This window comes from Mizuhopecten yessoensis, unplaced genomic scaffold, assembly GCF_002113885.1.
Source record: "Mizuhopecten yessoensis strain PY_sf001 unplaced genomic scaffold, ASM211388v2 scaffold9895, whole genome shotgun sequence".
Lineage (NCBI taxonomy): Eukaryota > Metazoa > Mollusca > Bivalvia > Pectinida > Pectinidae > Mizuhopecten > Mizuhopecten yessoensis.
The window spans coordinates 266,562-273,983 of record NW_018408276.1 but is presented as its reverse complement, the minus strand read 5'-3'; positions in this window follow the sequence as shown (position 1 = coordinate 273,983).

Sequence of the window (7,422 nt, the reverse complement as noted above, 5' to 3'; positions counted from 1 at the left end):
TGCCCCCCCCCCCCCCCCCCTCCCCTAACATTCTGCTACGGGGGCCTTATCGGCCGGTCCTTAGAAGGGTCCTTAGACTTCTGCTTCTCGGGCAGGCTCGTTGGTCTCTGGGTCCAAGGGTAGGGTTCTGGCTACTAAGCCTAAACCTACAGCCACGGCCGTTAGGCGCACTGCACCTAAACGCCGGTACGGGGAGCCTTCTCTCGGTTTGGCCCCTCTGGCTGGCCCATTTCCTCCGCCCGAGGCTTTTGGTCTGGATGGTGCGGAGGCTATGGACGTTGAAAGCGCGGGTATGGCAGAGGACGATGATGTTGTTCATCTTTCACCTGGTTGCTCGGATATAGACGCTGGTCTTTCCGAGTCGTCTGATGATGGTCCTCAGGAGGGCTTGCCCTCAGAGGAGGACTTCCAGGATGAGGGTGACCCTGAGGCTGCTGAGGTTGAGGCCCAGCATATGTTGTCCGGTATGCGGGGCCTTAGGGCCGACGTTTCCCGGATTCTTGGGGAGGAGGTTTGCCCACCACCTTCGGCGTCATCTGTCCCCGAGTCCACCACCCTTTTGGGTTCTTTGGTGGCTCCTCGGGTGTCCGCTCGGTCGGACCGCTCTCTGCCAGAAGGCACCATTGTGTCTTCAGCTCTGGCCACCGCCCAGTCTCGGGTTTTAGGGAAGAATTCTTCTTCAACCCGTAGTCCTGGGTATGCTGGGTTGCAGCTCAGTGTTGGCGATTTGTCAGAGGTGCACGCCACTGACTATGCCACACATGATGGCCTGCTTGCCCCTCAACCAGCTAAGCTGGAATCGAGGGAACTTGCAGCCTGGCCCGGTAAATCGGTGGACCAGGTGGTGTTCGGTCCCAAAGAACACCACAAGATGGAGAGACTGCTGCGTCTCTCCATCCAGATTCTGTCGTATATAGACTACCTGACGGTTTGTCTATATAGGGTATCCGACTTGCCTGAGGGTCGGATTACCGAGACAGAGCAGGCCGACATCCAGGACAGAGTGACCTCTGCCCTGAACGGGGCATTGAGAGCGCTGGCAGCTTTACAGGTGTCATCCCTCGTCAATGTCTTGTTGGCTAGGCGGTTTTCAGTTTTGAAAAATCGCCCGGTCGATGAGCCTTACCGTTCCAGACTGTTGACTGCCCCCTTCTCAGGGTCCACTCTTTTTGGAGGGGCCCTTCCTTCTGTTCAGAAGGATTTGAAGGAGGACTCGGTCGCCTCTGCACTTCTGGTGAAGAGGATTCAGGCTGAGAGGCCAGTACCTCGCAGGGGTCAGCGGCTCCTAAGAAGAAGGCTAAACCTTCGGCTTCGCAGTCCTCTGCGCAGCCCAAGTATAAGCCTCCCTTCAAGGGCAACAAATGGAAGGGTAAGAAGGGTAAGAACCCCCCTGGGGGTAAGAAGAAGGGTTCCTGACTCTCTTCTTCCCTCCTTGATCGTGTTAGACGATGAGTTTGGCCGGGAGGACTGCAGTCCCGGGTTCTACTCCAGAATGTTTCTGGTTCGGAAGAAGTCCAGGGCGTGGCGTCCAATCATAGATCTAAGTGCCTTCAACAAGCACGTAGATTCTCCTCACTTCAAGATGGAGACTCCTCGGGGTATTATCGCCTCCGTGAGAGAGGGAATGTGGGCAACTTCAGTAGATCTGAAGGACGCCTACTTCCACATCCCCATCAAGAAGTCGGCACGGAAGTACCTCCGTTTTACTTGCAACGGAAAGGTCTTCCAGTTCCGGGCCATGCCGTTCGGGCTCACGACTGCACCTTTGGTTTTCACCAAGCTGCTGCAGGTGGTCGTGGGATTCCTGCACTCTCGAGGAATAGATGTTCACATCTATTTCAACGACTCCCTCATGCTCCACCTAGTGAGAGAGATTCTGGTGCTGGTCACCCGGTTGGTTCTGAAACTCTTATTCAAGGTCGGCTTCATTTCTTCCAGAGAAAAGTCGGAGGCTTCCCCATCCGAGGTTTTTGTTTTTCTGGGGAACCGTTTCAATACGGTCAGGGCATCGCCCTTCCATCGATGGAGAAGTTCGAGAAGGCCAGGGCTTTGGTTTGACCTTCATCGGCCGGTCTCAAGTCCAGGTACGTTGGTTTCTCAGTTTTCTGGGATATCTCAACGCCCTGGCCGATGTGGTCCCCTTAGAGAGACTTCACATCAGGCCTCTCCAGATGTTTCTCCTTGCCAAATGGGTCCCTTCTTCAAGGGATTGGGAAGCCTTGGTTCCTCTGAACCAGTCGGTCAAGGAGTACGCACGCTGGTGGACTCATCAGGACAATGTTCTCCGAGGGGTTCCTTTGTCCAAGCCGGTTCCCACTATGACCCTGCACACGGATGCATCCATGACAGGGTGGGGAGCTTATCTCGACGGGCGTTGCCAGCCGGGGGAGTGGTTTGGGGAACAGCTCTCGGAGCACAGCAATGTGCTCGAGATGAGGGCTGTTCTGTTGGCTCTGCAGTCTTTTCGGGAGATCCTGCATTCCAAGGTGGTTTGTGTGGTTACGGACAACACTACGGTTGTCGCGTATCTGGAGAGACGGGGGGAACCAGGTCTCACACCCTGTGTGCCCTCGCTATCCGTATTCTTCTTCTTTGTCAGGAAAAGCAGTTGACAATTTGTGTCAAGCATCTACCAGGCAGGTTGAATGTTCTGGCGGATACTCTCTCCAGGCGCCGCCAGCCGGTTTTGACAGAGTGGCAACTGAATCCCTCAATTTTCGAGGGAATTTGTTAGGTGTGGGACAGGCCTCACATAGACCTGTTCGCCACTTCACTGACCAATCAGTTGCCAACGTTTGTCTCTCCGGTTCCAGATCCACGGGCTTGGGCCGTGGACGCTCTGTCTCTGGATCATCAACCTGTTGGGCAGGGTGCTGCATAAGTTTCGGGAGCATCAGTGTTCCCTCCTCCTGATAGCGCCCCTGTGGCCGAGGCAGCCTTGGTTTCCGGAGCTTTTGTTGCTTCTGGTGGAAGAGCCCCTGGCTCTTCCTCTCAGAGCGAAACTCCTTCGCCAGCCTCGGTCCAGGACGATGCACTCTTGTCCGGAGATCCTTCACCTTCACGCGAGGAAGCTATCTCAGGAGGCCTCGCTCAGACAGGCTTTTCTAGGGACGTGTCAGATTGCATCGCTCGATCAATTAGGGCTTCCTCATCTGCCGTCTACCAGTCACGATGGAAGATTTACTGTGATTGGTGTGTCAGCATGAAGGTTGATCCGATCACGGCTACTGTCCAGGTGATTGCGGACTTCCTTCTTTGGCTGTTTAGGGACCGCAATCTTGCCCCTGGCACTATCGCTGGTTATCGCACGGCCATTGCTAGTGTTCTCTCTGTTCATGGTAGGTCGGAGGTAGGCTCGTCCTCCTCTCTTTCTGCCTTGATTAGGGGGTTTGGGTTGGACAGGCCTAGGGTCCGGCAGTTGGCTCCGCAGTGGAATTTGCCACTGGTGCTCGAATCGCTGATGCGGACACCTTATAAGCCTTTAACGTCTGCCTCCTTGAAGTTTGTTACCTACAAGGTGGTATTCCTTATTGCCCTGGCTTCAGGTCGAAGGAGGAGTGAGATTCATGCTTTGTCTTCTCACCCCTCTTGCCTCCGGTGGTCCAGGAATTACTCTGCCGTTACCCTTCTCACTGATCCTGCCTTTATGGCTAAGAATCAGGTTCCTGGCTTCTCGCCCGATCCGATTAAGATTCCGTCTTTGACTGCCTTCGTTAGGTCTGAGGAACGGGATAGGTTGCTCTGTTCCTGTCGGGCGCTTAGGTTTTACCTCGATAAAACCAGGGGGGGGGGGGGGTCATCAAGTACGGTTACGACCACTCGGATGATCAGGTTCGGGCGTTGTATAAGATGAGAGCTCATGAGATTAGGGCCCTTGCTGCGTCATGGGCCCTCCTCAATGGGTCCCCCTTTCAGGAGGTCATGTCCGCAGCTTTCTGGCGCGGACAGACTACCTTCACGGATTTTTATCTCCGGTCCTTGGCCTCTCATTCTGATGGATTGTATTCCCTTGGACCGGTGGTGGTTGCACAGTCTGTGGCTGTTCCTCCACAGTAATTCAGTGATTTTAAATAGTATGCTATCAGGCACCACGGTGGTACACCTGCTCGTTTCACGGGGAGGTTTTCCATTTTTTAATTACTTTCGGGGCTTTATTAGGGGGGTTCCTTGAACCTTTTCCCTACCTTGAGCATGTCTCGAGTTTGTTCCGTCAGCCTGGTCTGCCTGGATTCGAAGCCTCCACTACGGTAAGACGAATTCGCATACTAAAGTTAAGGTAATTATTACTGAAATGAAATTGAGGTTTTTGAAGTAAAACCAATTTTCATGATGTAATACTTACCATAACTTTATGGAGTCCCACCCTGTATTCTTCCCCTTGCCTCCTCATCCTGGCTGCCTTTAGGCTCCATAAAAGGGGGTTTGAAGAAGAGAGATCACTCCGTGGCTCTGTCATCGAGATATGGGTTACGTCACGGTAGGGAGGTAGGGATATTTGAATATTTTGTTTTTGGGCTACAAAGATGGGTGTAGGTATTGTATATGCATACTAAAGTTATGGTAAGTATTACATCATGAAATTGGTTTTACTTCAAAAACCTCAAATTAAGAACTGACAGGATGACTGATCAGTCATCGATGTTTTCGGCAGCGTTGATAATGCATTAAACAGCTATGATTGAGTATGCTGGATAAACAAATGCTTTTAAAAGAAAAGCGCGTTAGTGCTTAATTTAAACAATGGATCAATTAAAACGTTCTCAATAAAATACAAACACGTGAAACATGTAAAGAGAGTGAACATTCAATAGAACGTTGATTTTGATTTGTATAAAGCTTCCAGAAATAGAGTTAAAATAAAACAAGCAAAACGTGATTACATTGGTGAAGCTTTGCTGCAATGTCCAAACGGTTCTCAAGATATGTGAAAAAAGATTAATGACTTTTTTGACCAGTTTCGGAAACAAACTATTATAAAAGACATTTGAAATTTTTAATCATTATTTGCAAATCTGAGTTAAGTGAATACAATGTAGATTTCGGTATATGTTCTCTACTCCTCTAGTAAATCCTGATATTTTATTAGAAAAATAATTATTAGAATTATTTGATTAAAAGCTACTGGTATAAATGAAACTTCTGTTAATTTGCTGAAAATAGCCGATAAAATTAAACCCTTTACAAATATGAGTGACTTTTACAAATATCTATAACACATCAATCAATACTGCTTCATTTCCTTAAGAAAGAAAATGGGAAAGTCACTAAAAAATGTTAAGTCTTGTGTGCACGTATATCCGTCGTCTCTATCGTCAGTAAAATTTCACAGATACATGTACATGTTCAAGACTCTCCTTACGGATACCTGACATAAAAACATTAACTATTGGTTCAGAGTCACGTTCTGCAGAGGAGACAGCTCTTACACGTTTAATTCATGTAGATGTGTGGTCCGAAACTATTGATGCAAGTTAATTACCGGGAGGTTTGTTTTTAATCCAATGTTAAGCCTTTGATACTGTTGACCATGCAGTGTCGTTACTTGATAGGCTTATGATTACGGGCACCTGCGGCGCCCCAGCCAATAACTTGAAGGTAACAAAACGAACTCAGTCCCTCCTTAGGACATACGTGCGCTGAATATTCTTCCATGAAAAAAAATGAAATGAATAGTTTAAAAAAATTGTATTTCATTTAAGAAAACCTGTCAGATATATCATGTAAGGCTTTTTGTTGTTGCTAATTAACTGTTAATTTAACACCCTTGTCAATGTATCGCCTGATCCATTTAGGGCAAACTTTTCTCCAGACAAAATAAAATAGGATCTACTGTGCATAGACAATATTTATGAACAAGGCAAAGTATTGCAAGGCAATCCATAGACCCCCATGGCCAACGGTACGTATTTCTTTAAACAAACAGTACACTTATGTCAGGAAGCATATAGGTCACAATAAGGTCATAGTGACCTACTACAGTAGTCACCATCCCAAGATGTCCTTGTTCACCAAATCTAGTCACTCCAGGTGAAATAGCATAGAAGATATGCCCCGTACAAATATTTTCAAAAGTAAAGGTCAAAGGTCAAGTCATAATTCACAGTGACCTAAATATTGCACTCTGCATTCCTCCATCCCAAAATGTCCTTGGACATCAAATTTGGTTACTTCAGGTGAAATAGCCAAATAGTAGAAAAGATTTGCCCCGGACCAACGTTTTTTTAAAAGAAAAGGTCAAAGGTCAAAGCATAGAACACAGTTAGGTCAAAGTGACCTTTTTTTTGAACACTTCACTCCACATTAGGAAGATGTCGTTGTATACTAAATCTGGTTACTCCAGGTGAAATAGAATAGAAGATATGTCCCTAACAAACTTCCTTCGAGAACCCTTCGGGGACTGAAAAAATAATAAAACAATGTACTTTTTTTTCAGTTCAGGAACATGTTTGCCTAAATTGCCAAGCCCAATGCCCCAGGCTAGTAAAAGATGTTAATGTTTACCTGTATTTGCTTTTTCGAAACAACCTTCAAACTATAGTTTACTAATTACTATGTTGTTTATCTTGGCCATGTATGACCCCTTGAATGGGCTAGCATGATTGTATCCCTGGGTGGTAACAGACATGGGGAAAACTTTGGTAGTTGTCTATGGATTGCCAGTAGGCGTTTTCAATTATAGGTCACTAATTGCAACCATTTTAATGTCATAAGGTCACCATGCTGGAGTGACAGGACCCTGTGAGCAATCACAGCTAGTACGAGTGTTTTTATCTTTTCATAACCTGCAAAGAGCATGGTAATTTCTAAGTACACACAGACAAACAATAAAGAACTGATGATGTTCTAAGTCAGTATTAAGTAGTTATGAACGATGATTCTAAATCAATATTTTAAAAGTAATTATATTATTCCCATTTTATAACTCTAAACCAGCATTCAATTTCTCAATATATATTCCAATATTGGAGAAGCAATGGCTGCAATATCCATTCCTTTTGTATAACTAAATGATAAAACAATTTTATTATTTACATTTTAATTTAAGGTAGCAGTATACAGTAGAGGGTTGTGGCCATGGGTGATATTTTTTTTAAATGGCTAACCCCTGTATAATGATATGTAAAAAAAATATAAAAATAAAACTGTAGAAAAAAGAGGTTTATACACTTCTCAGTACTTTATATGTATTGTAAATGTAATGCAGTTTACAAATAAATATACATGAGTTGTGTAGGGTAAATCCGCTGTGTTTACATTTCCTCGACATGTGCCTTGTTTATCAGAGTCGGGCCATTTCTACTGTATACTGCTGCCTAATAAAGCAATATATCGTGAACATATTTTGAACCTAAAGCATGATACCACTGTACCAGTGTCTTCATCCACAACAATTTCTTCAAATTCTTTTTTAGAACATTGATT